Genomic DNA, 14,872 nt, shown 5'->3' with positions numbered 1-14,872 from the left:
GTCATGACAGCTTTGAGAATTTTATAGGAGTCTCGTGATAACGCTTCTGCTGAACGGATACTTTTCAAATTAAACTACTTATGGGTTGTCGCCGAACTCCAGTGGCATTATTTCTCTTGCCACCTTAAAAATAATAGACTTCTGAGATAATCTCAATGCGTTTTTAAATATGACGTGTGCCACTGGAAGTAATTTTAAGAATATTCTAGCCATTTTTAACGCCTTCAGTAACAATTGACATGAACATTGTATTTGAGACTTATGACCTGCTATGTTCACAATAAATAAATAAATAAATAAATAAATAAATAAATAAATAAATAAATAAATAAATAAATAAATAAATAAATAAATAAATAAATAAATAAATAAATAAATAAATAAATAAATAAATAAATAAATTTCATTGCAAAAATAAGGAAAGGGAATGTTTAAAGTGATGTTAGTTTGTTTAGATATAACATGTTCTTTTCTCTTTTGTAGTGCTGTATACAGTATATTACTTAACCATGTTCATATTATGCAATATTGTTCTCCTCCAAAGTAACTGGAATCTAATATAAACTTAATGATTTGATAATGTTTCCCTTTGTTGGCTATTTTATTAAATTTTGAGGATGAAATCTAAAACTTGGTAGGAGTTATTTATCAAGGGGTCTCCGAAGAACTCAACTGCCTATGGACCCATGTAGAGCTTGATCTGGCACTGCACGATAGCATACTCTGTTAATACAAATTATGGATCACACAGTAAGATTTGAGTTGGGAAATGAACAGGATACAGACATCCACCAAGAAAAGAAGATTGTTTATGAACTCACACTAAATTTCTTCAAAGATAAATACGAGAGTTGTAAAGAAAGTAGTGGCAATTTAGACCAGACACTCGCAGGAGATCGGGCATGCGCAAATAATACATAGGAGCGGTCAGGGGGCGCTGTTGTAAATATGTAGTGTGCATTTGACGGGCATCCAGTTGAGAGTGTTGTTGCTGTGTTGCGTTGAAGTGAAGAGTATCGATTTCATCCCTCTAAAGCAGGGCCTCTCAGGGTGCATGCACTGTGCACGGTGCAAACGACGACTTCGCTTGGTTGGGGTGACCAGAGTGCAGACCCCCCAATCCTCGATTTGGAGCAATAGCGCTTACACTCTCTTTCCTCACGCCTGTCCCGCTCGCACCCCCTGTCTCCCTCTACCACACTTGCTCCGTAGCGCTCCAAATCCGAGCTGACTTGAGCCGAGTAGAGCCGAGCTTAGTCGAGCTTAGTCGACCTTAGCCGAGTAGCCTAGAGACGAAGCGTTAGTCCGAGCTGAACCAAGCGGGACCGATGCACAGTGCACGGAGCTCTTGCGCCTCGATTTGCACGCGTGATATTTTGGGCGTTTGAGAGGCCCTGCTCTAAAGCATGTTTTCAAAAGGTGATCAGCATTCGTGGATTAAAATCGAGGTTGCCCGTGGCAAAAATGAATCAGAATGTTATCGATGATTACGTGAAGCCTGTGACGAGAATTCATTACTGTATAGGACGGTCAAGGGGTTTCGTGCGGGTCAGAATGACACTGCTGATTTGCACCACACACGTCAGCCGTCCATTCCTGAAGATCAGATTGGCATCGTGAGTAGTCTCGTTTCCGCAGATGGTCGATGGACCGTCCGGGAATTATCCGTAGAGGTTAGTCTCAGTCATCAAACGGTGTGACACGTACTGAAGAAATGTCTTAATATGAGGAAAATTGCGTCCCTTTGGGTTCCACATCAACTCACCGACGTACAGAAATGGTACCGGTATGCACTGGCTGGCATCCACCTGGACAGTTACGACAAAGAAGTAGACGCATTTCTGCATCGTCTTGTCGCCATTGATGAGACGTGGGCACAAGCCTACGAGCCTGAATTAAAGCGTCAAACGAATGAATGGCGTCACCCAGGTTCGTCATGTCCACAGAAATTTCGACAGGACACCAGTCGGATGAAGCTTATGCTGATTGTGGCATACGGCCACGAGGGTGTTTTCCTTACACATGCCTGTGCCTGAGGGGAAAACGATCAACAGTGACTGCTGTTGCCGATTTATGGAACGACATCTGCGTCCGGCTGTGCGGCGCAAGCGTCCACGTTTATTGCGAGACGATCGCCCAATCGCGTCGCATCACAATGCACGTTGTCAAGCTCTTATTGCAACGGTGGCATTGGGAGGTTTTGGAACACCCTCCGTACTCACCAGTTTATTTATTTATTTATTTATTTATTGGTGATAAAAGGTCCCATGAGCCTCTGGCTCGTGATAGGGACAATATGAATCCTTGTGACTTGGACCTGTTTCCGAAGTTGAAGGAACCCCTCCGAGGCCGCCGACTTCCTGACGTGGCATCTGTACTCCGCGCAGTAGGATGCTCCGTCGCTGTCATCAACAGAGAACGCCTCGCCAACGGCCCCTAATGGCTTCCCGACATTTGGCAAAAGGTAATAGACTTTGCGGGTGACTTCACTGAAGGAATGTGATGCAATTGTACTCGTTAGTTCATTAAATATTGTGTTCTATCAGTACTAGAACAACAGCCTCGTATCACCTGAAGTCAATCGAGGTTTATGTACATTTCCGGGGAACTTGAGGTGCCATATCAAGAAGAATTTAGGAATAGATTCGGCTTACCAATCCTGTATTAGAGATGAGATTGTAGTGACGGTGCTGAAGAATTTTTGCCAAATCTTAAATCACCATCTCAATATCAATATTTAAGTACGATTTGCTATAGCTGTTGCTTAAAATACCTGTTAGTGAATATACTTAGTCCTATGGACCTACGTTGGAAGGCAGTTTTATAAAATTAAAAGAAGACAAAAAGAAAGTTCCAGGAAGGACATTCGAGGAATCATAAACGAACAAGGAAAATATACGCGTGAGGACTTATGTAAAGCAGAAGCATTTAATCAGTAGTATGTAAAAATAGTTGCATATAAGGATAATGTCCAGGAAGCGACTAATACTAGCAAAGTACTGAAATTCAGCTATGATAATGAAGGTGTATGCAAGAAGATACAAATGTCAGAAACTAGAAAAGTAGCATAAATTTATAAGATTTTTGGGGATATATTATAGGCAACGTGTTGGAATATAGTAACATATCTAAAGTATTTATTGAATTGCTGTGTGCATTAAGTTGTTCTACCAAATGAATGAGAGTTGCAATAGTACCCCTGTAAAGAGTAACAAACATAAAGCGGAGAATTACAGGCCAGGCGCCCTGACATGTATAACCTGTAAGCTCTGGGAAAGAGTTTTCTCTGGTTATGTTATGCACGTTTGCGAAATTACTAACGGTTTTGATAGAAGTCAGTTCGGGTTTAGGAAAGTTATTACAGAGAGGCTCAACTTGTAGGATTCCAGCAAGATATAGCAGATAGTTTGCATTCAGACGATCAAATGGACTGTATCGCTCTTTACGCTATCTAAGGTTCATGATGGGATAGATCATGGGAGACTACTGACCAAAATGAGAGCTACTATACTAGACAAAAATAGAGCTTGAACTGGTGGATAAATTTCTAGGAAATATACCTCAGAGGATTGGGTGTAGGTGGTCCAGTAGTGTGCAGTGTTTAAGAGGGTGCCGCAAGTCAGTATTATTTGACTTATTTATAATTAAAGACTGGAATCACAGTTAAGATCTTTTTGCGGATGATGCTATACTGAATAGAGTAATAAATACATTACAGGATTGTGAGCGTCTGAAAAAAAAAGACCTTGTCAATATTATGAGATGGACGGCAGACAATGGTATGATGGCACATGGCCTGAAAAGTCAGGTTGTAAGCTTCACCAACAGGAAACATCCTCTCAGGTTTAATATTAACGTATTTATTGGGTGAAAGTGCCTCATTGGAGATCATTATAATAACTAATAAGTCGGGTGAGTTGGCCGTACGGTTTGGGGCGCGAAGCTGTGAGCTTGCATCCGGGAGATAGTATGTTCGAACCCCACTGTCGGCAGCCCTGAAGATGGTTTTCCGAGGTTTCCAGTTTTCACACCAGGAAATGCTGGGGCTGTACCATAGTGAAGGCCACTACCACTCCTAGCCCTTTCCTATCCCATCGTCGCCATAAGACCTATATGTGTCGGCGCGACGTAAAGCAAAATTGAGAAAAAAAATAACCTAGGTGTTGACATAAGGAGAGACCTTCGTTAGGGTAATCACATTAACGAGGTTGTAAATAGAAGTTACAGAACTAATAATTATGTTATTTGATTTACATCCATCTAACCACTTTTACGGTTATCGGAGACGCCGAGGTGCCAGAATTTTGTCCCGAAGTAATTATTGAAGGAGCCAGTAAATCTACCGAAATGAGGCTGACGTATTTCAGCACTTTCAAATGCCAACGAACTGAGCCAGTAGCCACGGAGCACGATGATGATAATAATAATAATAATAATAATAATAATAATAATAATAATAATAATAATAATAATAATAATAATACGGATTTAAAGGCTCTGAGTTACCGGAATGTTTTGCCCACAAGAGTTCTTTTACGTGCCAGAAAAATTTACTGACACGAAGCTGGCGTATTTGAATACCTTCAGCGCTCTACCGTCTGGGCCACTGAGGCCAGCACTCTAAAATATCAGCCGATTACTCCGGTATTTGATTTCGTAATTATGATAATGATTTCGAGTGCATATTTTTGTATCTGGAACAATTTATCTCGTCTAAATTCTAACTTCACACACCAACCTGAGTACATTCACTTGGCCGAAGCTGTAAACTGGGTTGCCCAGGAACTGGAACTCGTACCTTTCATTTACGTAGAATAGCGTGACTTAACTTGGTAATGTTCATCGGTTAATCTGAAGATCTTCACCCACAGCGAAGGAAGTCAGAATTTATTATTGAGATGGTGAGATTTCTTCCTCGCTGGTAAGGCGAGAGAAAGGAATGACGTCATTCTGCCACACTATTTCTCTACACCAGCAGCGCAGTTGGTTGGCCCATGTCAATAGATTTACCGGCACGTTAAACAATTTGTTCTTCATGACAGAATATCGGCTCTCCGGCGTCTCCTAAAATGTATATCAAATAAACGGACATTAAGCACATATTACTGTATTATACATACATATATACAGGCTGAAAACGTCCGAGATATTTTTTTACAACTTGTTTTACGTCGCACCGACACAGACAGGTCGTATGGCGACGATGGATAGGAAAGGCCTAGGAGTGGGAAGGAAGCGGCCGTAGCCTTAATTAACGTACGGCCCCAGCATTTGCCTCGTGTGAAAATTGGAAACCACGGGAGACCATCTTCGGGTCTGGCGACAGCGAGCCGAATGCAAGCTCACGGCTGCGAGCCACCCCTAACCGCACGGCCAATTTTCTCGGTCCTCCGTGAATTGTTCGTAAATGTCTGTAAAATAGGGTGCCAGTCTTACTTACACATAGTCCCAGTGAGAATTTCTCTTCTAACGGTTTAGCGACCTTAGATGCATTGCATAGTCCGAGCCGCCACGGCTCAAAACGTGTCCGACACTGCCCACTATTCGGGTACCAGGACGCGACTACAGCGTGTAGTCTCAATGTATCCGAATCTCAAAATATCCGAATTTCAGGTGACGCATTTGAGCACCTTCAAATACCACCGGACTGAGCCAGGATCGAACCTGCCAAGTTGGGGCCTCAACCGTCTGAGCCACTCAGCCGGCCCTGACGGATTCATGTCAGACCTTCCTTTAAGAAAAAATGTTAACTATGCTTCGATCTCAAATAATCAGATCACGTGTTCTAACATCTTATAATCAGAAGAAAGAAAATTAATTGTTCACGTTCCATCCATTTCAAAGAAAATGTCCTTCAACGCCGGAAATAATTCCAACGATGACAGAATAAATCTAAAAAGTCACATTCAAATTAAATGTAAGTCACTACAGAAAATGACCCAGTCGAAGATGACAGACAACGATATTCTGGAAATCACAATTACTACACTACTCAATAAAAACTGTACAAAAATATGTATGGCTACCCCTTACTCCCGTTTACGATATGGGGTCGGGGATGAGACGAGATGAATGTATATGGCATGTTGAGGAGACAATGAAGATTAACTGGACGATGGTGAATGAAACTTGGTAAAGAGGTGGAAGAATTGAGTGTGGCGTATGAATAGGAGCTGCCGGGAAGTGATTACGGCAAACCTCAGAAATCCCTTCTCGGGATAGCCGACGGTAGGGTTCGAACCCACTCACCTCCCGAATGCAGAGCTTGGCTCCATATCCGTAGCGCGTTAACACGCGTGGCCACTCCGCTCGATAAACCTATACAAAAATATGACACACGTTACTTATAATACATGTTTTATACATCACTGTAATGGTTATTAGTAGGGAAAGGATTTTAAAATGCAAAGTATGGTCAGAAAAGGTGGAAAAAAGTTGTGAAAATACATACAAAAAGATGGAAAAAAAAGGTGTTGATGAAATCAATTTATTAAGGTTTAAACCAGTTACGTGAAATTTCCTTATCCCATTTACTGGGTTCTAAAAGTTAATAAACGTCTTATACTGGATTACACACAACATTTCAATGTTTTTGACAGTGAATTGTAATACAGTATTTACTTCGCAGACGACACATCCGAGAATGTTGCCATCAGTTTCAATAAATTGCATCTTGAATTCTTCTGAAAGTACATACATCTTCTCTTTCCGACCCTTTGGCATGATTTTGTGTTATGAAAAGGTCGTTCTTTTCTTGTCAGGACTGGTAAACACCAACATGGCCAACAAGAGAGTACACGGTCGATAGGCGGAACCGTTAAATTCATGCCAGTTCTAACTGAACTTAGTTCAAATTGTCAGCGTTATTGTTCAAATATGAATTTGATTTCTGGGCTGCAAGTTGGACATTCTTGTTGGCATATGAATTGCTGGTGGTTTCCATAAATCATATTTTAATATTTATTTATTGTCCATTGTTGACTTCGATTAAACAAAATTTAAAACGTATGTTCAAGAAGAGAAAAAATATGCTGTGTAATATTTTAAAAATGCAGATACATGTGGGAAAAAAGGTGCTGAAGCATGAAATTGAAGAGAAAATGTTGTAAAATATAGTAATCTCACAAAAATATGCAAAATGTGTAACAAACTGAATTTATTTCGCTTCATTCCATGTCCCCAAATATATATATGTGTATGTATTGACCTACCTGTATAAAAATAACTTTATATTTGAAAGGGTGTTGCTCCTTGAAATCCTTTCACTAGTTATTAGTATTACAGTGAAACCTCGGAATGCAGGTAACTTGGTCTACGTGTGTTTTGCAAGACGAGCGAACATCTTAAATTATTTGTAACTTGATAAGCGAGTGAGGTTCCGCAATACGAGGTTCACGCGTGCCTACGTTTTCCCCTCCCCTGTTCGTTTGTTGAATGGATGAACGAGGTCTTTGGTCCTGTAGTGAAGAAATACCTTTCAGAAAATAATCTCCGCTCAAAGTCTTGCTGGTTATGGATGGCTCCTGCTCATCCTCCAGGCCTTGAGGCTTGAGGACGACTTACTGGAGGAATTCAAGTTCGTTAAGGTTAAGTTCCCTCCTCCAAACGCTACTCCACTTTTCGAACTTCAAGAAGCTATACACCAAAGCACTATTTCAGCGATGCTTCGAAGTGACCGAAGGAACAAACCTCACCCTCCGAGAGTTTGGGGTATATCCTTTCCCCATCGTGAACTGCCTGCAGATCATCGATAAAGCCTGGGATGGAGCCACCAAAAGAACTCTACTTCCGCTTGGGGAAAGCAGTGGCCTGGCTGTGTTCTTGGACGTGACTTTGAGGGAATTGTTGGTGACAATGAGCCGCCGATTGTCGATGAAATTGTGTCCTTAGGGAAGACTGTGTGGCTGGAGGTGAATGTCGTGGACATTCAAGAGCTGGTGGAAAAACATAGCCAGGAACTGACCACCAACGAACTGATGGGCCAGCATCGCGAACAACAGGAGGTGGTTATGGAGATCTCGTCCGGGGAAGAAAGGAGGAAAAGTCAATGGAATCTCTCACTTCAACTGAGATTCGGGATGTGGGAAACGGTGCAAAATTTTGTAGAAAAACACCACCCGAATAAGGCTGTAGCAGTGCGAGCGATGAATCAGTTCAATGACAATGCAATGTCACATTTTCGTGAAATCCTCAAAAAGAGGCAAAAGCAATAGTCATTGGACAGATTCCCCGTTAAAGTTGGACGAAAATAAATCAATTCCAGTGAGCCAACAGATAGCAGTGATTCCGTTAGTGAAATTCGTGGTACACAGTAACTCTTCTCATGTCATCTCTCGTCTTCCTCACACCAACAATGATTCTATTGTAAGGAAAAGTGCATTTTAATTTGTTTTACGTTATATTTTGGTTTAGAAATGGTATGCGAATACATATTTTTGAGTTGTGGACGAATCATCCGCGTTTCAATTGTTTCTTATGGGAAAACTTGCTTTGATATACGAGCGCTTTGGATTACAAGCATGTTGCCGGAACGAATTATGCTCGCAATCCAAGGTTCCACTGTATATATAGATTTGTAATTGGCCACGAATCAGAAAATTATCATCAGAAGATTCCATGAATTTGTATTTATTTTATGACTACGTCCTAATTAATTTGTGACTGAAAACAAACACGTGGTCACTCATTCGGTCTATCTTCAACGTTGTGCAAAATATTATGACGTAAAAAATCCATTTGCAGAAATGAAACGATGATCTGAAAAATATATTTAGTCTGGAATCGTAGTTGGGATTGGCAGGCACAATTCTCATCGCATTCTACTTAGTTGAATGTGCGGAACATCATTTAAACTAAATCATTTTATATTAAATACCATAGCAATTACAACTGCTACGCGGTGCTCAATAGTATTCCACAACGACGCTGTTAACTTTAGGCACGATAACCTACTGTATTTCCCAACAGCAAAATCACTCACGCATTGCGTGAAGAATAAGAAATGGAGCACATCCCATCACATACGCATACCATAACAAATTCTAAAACATATTAAACACTCAACATGTAAACATGTTTAAGTGTAATACGGGGGTACAAGTTAAACTGCGTGCCTTCTATAAGGCCTTCTATGTAATCTACCTTGAACTGATGTTATGCCAGATACTTGGATTTTTAACCGTCAGATATCTCTGTCATCGGTTTTGTTGCTCTCCGTAGCGGGCCGAACTATAATTAATTTATTAGAAATTTGTATTGTGACAGGTGGCAAACCTTAAGCTTTGAAGTTTGATTTGTTAATGTGTAAAAGTTGTCAACACTTATGCTGGTTAATTCAATATCTACCAACCAATCAGAAATTTATCAATATTTTCACTAGCCAATTAAAATTGGGCGTGTGTACAGGAATCCAGCCTATCTGTAAAGAGTTCTGGAAACTTTCCCTTCAAATACTGTAAAAGGTGGGCGCTTTAGGGCCGTGTTGTCATCTTCACCGCTCAAGTTAATTGAGTGCGGCGTGTTCTGTAGGGGCAGGGGCCGCGAGCGGCGTTCGGAAGGCTCAGCAATTCAAGGTAATGGCAGAATTTTCATAACTTGTGATAGCTCCGGCAGATAGCTTGAGGGAAAGGTTTCAAACCTCTTTTATTTTATGTAAATTTCTAAATCTGGTGGTTTAAATGTAGAATGTTCGGCCGGTTTGAGGGCTCTGTTCTATGTAATGTAAGCGAACAAAGAGTGATTACCCTCTGTTGATTCCCATTCAAATTGGCATGGGGTGACTAAACCTCTACAATTCTTAACACTCTTTTGGTATTTAATGTTTCTCATTTAGTCACCCCGGTGTAGAGTAGGCTTAGCCTTTGTATCTTTGGGCCATAAGCCCACATAGGGTTTTAGATATTTCTAGAAGGAGTGCAAGTGTTTCTCCTCCTAGCCAATCATGTTCAACCTTCATTATGGACAACTGACGGGTTGTAAGTGCGCTATTAAAAACTGATGCCTCTGTGAGGCTGTACTATGCTATAGTTGGAGCTCAGGCTCCCTTGTAGTGTGAAGAATACGAGCAAATAGTGCTCCTGTAAATGTTGTACCTGCCAAGAGCAGTCCAGCTCTTTTCTGTGTATATTAATACTGTATTTTTAATTCTCTCAGTTTGTACCTGATTTTTGAACTTTACGTCATCATTGTTGGAGCTGTCTAGCTCATTATAATATTGTTTTTGTTGATTCAGATCTTCTATTTATCAGATTTTAATCCAAAAAAGGAAGATTAAAATTTCAATATTTATTGTGTTAACTGAGGCTCTAGTTAATTCCTTGTCCACCCATTCACCTCGGCAGCTTCTTACACCCCTGTGACCTACGAAATCCCCAGAACAGTAATTATTATAATATTACGGTTGATATCATTTGAATAGTAATCCCTATTGTTAACTATGCCCTTTTTTTTTGCTTTGCGTCGCACCGATACAGGTAGGTCTTATGGCGACGATGGGATAAGCCAAGGAATTGGAAGGAAGCGGCCGTGGCCTTAACTAAGGTACAGCCCCGGCATTTGCCTTGTATGAGAATGAGAAACCACGGAAATCCAACTTCAGGGCTGACGACAGTGGGGTTCGAACCCACTATCTCCCGGATGCAAGCTCACAGCTGCGTGCCCCTTATCGCACGGCCAACTCGACCGGTAAGTTATATGTCCTGCCTTGCTCAAATCTAATGAATTTAAGTTAAGAAGTCTTAAATTTACTACACAACATAAAGCAACATATCCCATTAGATGAACGCGCTCTAACTTTATTCCACCATTCAAGTTGAATTCATTCGCTTAAGTGCGGCCAGTTCGAACCCACTGTCGGCAGCCCTGAAGATGGTTTTCCGTGGTTTCCCATTTTCACACCAGGCAAATGCTGTGGCTGTAACCAAATTAAGGCCACGGCCGCTTACTTCCCAATCCTAGCCCTTTCGTGTCCCATCGTCGCCATAAGACCTATCTGTGTTGCTGCGACGTAAAGCAACTTGCAAAAAAAAATGCAAGTTGAATTAACACATAAATATCACTTAGTGGCATTAATTACCGTGCGGGTAATTGATTATTGCACACTGAAAACGTAACTTAAGGAATTCATACCAGATGCTACCTTTTTTGGCTAGTTTCTTTACGTCGCACCGACACAGATAGGTCTTGTGGCGATGATGAGACAGGGAAGGGCTAGGAGTGGGAAGGAAGCGGCCATGGCCTTAAGTAAGGTACAGCCCCAGCATTTTCCTGGTGTGAAAATGGGAAACCACGGAAAACCATTTTCAGGGCTGCCGACAGTGGGGTTCGAACCTACTATCTCCCGAATACTGGATACTGGCTGCAGCTATCGAGCTCGGTATACCAAATGAAAATCAATTCTACTAATATGACTACTACAAGTCACGTAACAAATTTAAGCTCTCTTCTAAGTCTACATAAAATCTACAGCAATTAGTGAAATGGAAAGAATTATTACCTTCAAATAATGATAAACCAATAGAAATTACTTTACAGAGAACTAAGTGGTACCGAGACAGAAATATGATTCAAATCAAAATTTTAGTTGTAGTCATTTTAGTTGACATTCAGTTCCATCGCTCATCCGTTCCTTCCGGGGCGTCATCGCTGTGACCCAGACTTATGCTTCATTTGGCCTTAGTGAATACTACCATGTTACTCCCACGTCGGAAGTTCACTAAGAAATTCCCTCCGCTGTAAGTTAATTATGATGTGGCGTACCAAGCCCACGATTATTTAAACACTCTTCGCCTCGAATACCTGTAACTGAAATACAGCTCTGAGAAACAGTTCTAATTATGTAGAATTCTATACGTACTCTTGAGAAATTAATATAGCTTCGCATCCAAAAGAAAGAATGATGAACTACATGTTGCAAGTGCTTATAAAAGCTTCGTGGTGTATTACACGGTTCGTATTTATGTCATTAACAGTTCACATTGAACATATCAATGTGCAAACATTCAGTCTGTGAACGAAAAAAGAATATGGGCACAAAATGGGCTCCAGGACAAACCATCACGAAATAAGACAGGCCCTAGATGATATACCAGCTCCTTCCAACATTTCCGCCTGGTGAAACTTCGGATCCCTTCTTGGCCTAAAAAGGTAGCCTTTGGTAAACTTGGTATAAGTTATGCTATAATAGCAATTGGTTAAGCATAGGCAAAGTAGGGATCCGAAGTAAAGGCCTTCTGAACGAAGGAGTGGAAGGAAAAACCTAGCCAGAGAATGCGAATTAACTTGGCAAACATCAAGGCCCGCTCCAAACAAAATTGTTGAATGTCGTGGTTCTTAGTTGACCAATTTGAATTAAGAAGAAGAATGTGATTATCTTTTCATCAGTTATTGGTCTTAAAACGAGTGTCTGAATATTACAAAGGTGTCTTCTTTAATATGGGAGTAAATCGACTGACGCTGATCAATCCTAAATGTCAGCCGACGGTTCCGGACTTCATCCCGTAAACTTCAATACAACACTCCAGTGCCGAACTAAAAACACTACTCAGTCGCCAGTTAGCTTTTTTTTTTTTTTTTTTTGCTAGGGGCTTTACGTCGCACCGACACAGATAGGTCTTATGGCGACGATGGGATAAGAAAGGCCTAGGAGTTGGAAGGAAGCGGCCGTGGCCTTAATTAAGGTACAGCCCCAGCATTTGCCTGGTGTGAAAATGGGAAACCACGGAAAACCATCTTCAGGGCTGCCGATAGTGGGATTCGAACCTACTATCTCCCGGATGCGCCTCTACGCGCTCGGCCAACTCGCCCGGTGCCAGTTAGCTAGCAAGACAGATAGTAGTGCCTTCCGAGGTATATTAGGAGAAATTGGCTTTGGTTTTGAATAAAAACAAAATGGAAGAAACCTTCGTCGTACCGAGCTGACGAACTAAACATATGACGGTTTCTCGGGCGGTTATTTCCTACAAGTTCGGGAAATGTTGACACTTTTGCTAGTGCACCCACTCACCCCTCCAGTTATAGTAAAAGGGAAAAGAACAGAGGCAGGATGGATCAAGAAGAAAAACAAAACAATGATCGATACATCTTTTATATATTTGTGTATTTACATAGCAAAGTACATGCAACATTCATTCACAAGTAATGATATTTACAATATAATAATAATAATAATAATAATAATAATAATAATAATAATAATAATAATAATAATAATAATAGTTTACATTTCACTAACTACTTTCAGGGTTTTCGGAGACGTCGAAATGCCGGAACGTTATCCCGCAGGACTTCTCTCACATGTCTGTAAACCTACCGAAACGAGGCTGGCGTATTATAGAACCTTAAAATACCACCGAACTGAGCTGGGATCGAATTCGCCAACTTGGACTCTGAAGTCCAGAGTTGTAGTGTCTGAACAGCTCAACCTGTCTATATAAGACCCCAAAGTGTTGTGATATATTCAACTTATTGTGAGATACTTTATTAAAGTAGCCCACTCATTCGTGCTGAAGAATTGGCATAGGCGTCATTTGAGAACATTTTTCCTTACAAAAGGTCGGAATTGTCGGGAGACAAGAAACAAAACCACTGTTACGGCTAATTATAGTTTACCTCAGTACACGGAACAGTAAACAAAATGGTACCTTGAGTTCAACTTGTTATGCCAACTTTTTGTCATGAAATATTTTGCAACCCACACACTGTTCAACGCAGGCATCACACAGGGCCTTATTTACAAGATGTTTAGGAGATAAGTACAAATAACTTTACGGAAGTAAGGCATGAATGTCCGCAGGTCGTTAAATATGATTTTTTTCTTTAAATTTAGCGAATGTGTTTTCCGAGGGAGGAGCTTAACGTAGAGTGCGATATTTGTGAGGTACGTAGTAGCTTCGTTTTTCCCTCCACTTATACCACCCGCTGTACCATCCTTCAGCTGTATGCATGCGTAATAGGCTACGTAAGAAGCAATTCTCTTCCCTGCCCTGTAGCTGAGCGTTGCCAATAGTGGAATACGATTACCCACTAAACGGCTGCTTGAAAACCACAAGAAACCACTAGCCCCCACCGTTCTTCCCTCCACTCTTAAGCTTTGTTTAGTTACGAAAATACTATATCAACACGTAAATTAAGTATATCGTTTTAGTTCATAGGTTAAGTACTCGAGATACGAGTATATTTCAAGGTGAACTATATTCAGAGTCCCAATTTGTTGTAATACCGGTACTTCGTTTGCTAGCTCATATGGCAGCATCGTTGGCTGAATGGTCAGCATACTGGCCTTCAGTTTAGAGGGTCCCTGGTACGATTCCCGGCCGGGTCGGGGATTTTAACCTTCATTGGTTAATTCCAATGGCCCGGGGGTTGGGTGTTTGTGCTGTCCCCAACATCCTTGCAACTCACACACCATAAATAACACTATCCTCCACCACAATAACACGCAGTTACCTACACATGGCGAATGCCACCCACCCTCATCGGAGGGTCTGCCTTACAAGAGCTGCACTCGGCTAGAAATAGCCACACGAAATTATTATGGCAGCATTCATTGTTTCTCCTCATTCCTCACCGAATCCTCATTTAGGTTCAATAATGTTCTGCTGACTAAACATTCCCTCTGGTTTCGCATTTGACCATGACAATACTGACCTCGGCAGTGCAGATGTTGTCAGTTCCCCAAATGGATTTATCTTACTTGCATCGCAGCATTTCATCACTTTACACAAGAACTGAACGGTGTTCATGTTTTGAGACCATTTCATAAAGGACACATTTTTCCAACTAATGTATTAATCTCAGCGCTGGCGTCCAAGTTACATGATTAAGGAAGGGAAATCGACACTATAACAACCTTAAGTGAATTTGACACTTGAAT

The sequence above is a fragment of the Anabrus simplex genome, chromosome 2 (genome assembly GCF_040414725.1).
Source record: "Anabrus simplex isolate iqAnaSimp1 chromosome 2, ASM4041472v1, whole genome shotgun sequence".
NCBI classification, from domain to species: Eukaryota; Metazoa; Arthropoda; class Insecta; order Orthoptera; family Tettigoniidae; genus Anabrus; species Anabrus simplex.
This window is presented reverse-complemented; position numbering follows the sequence as displayed.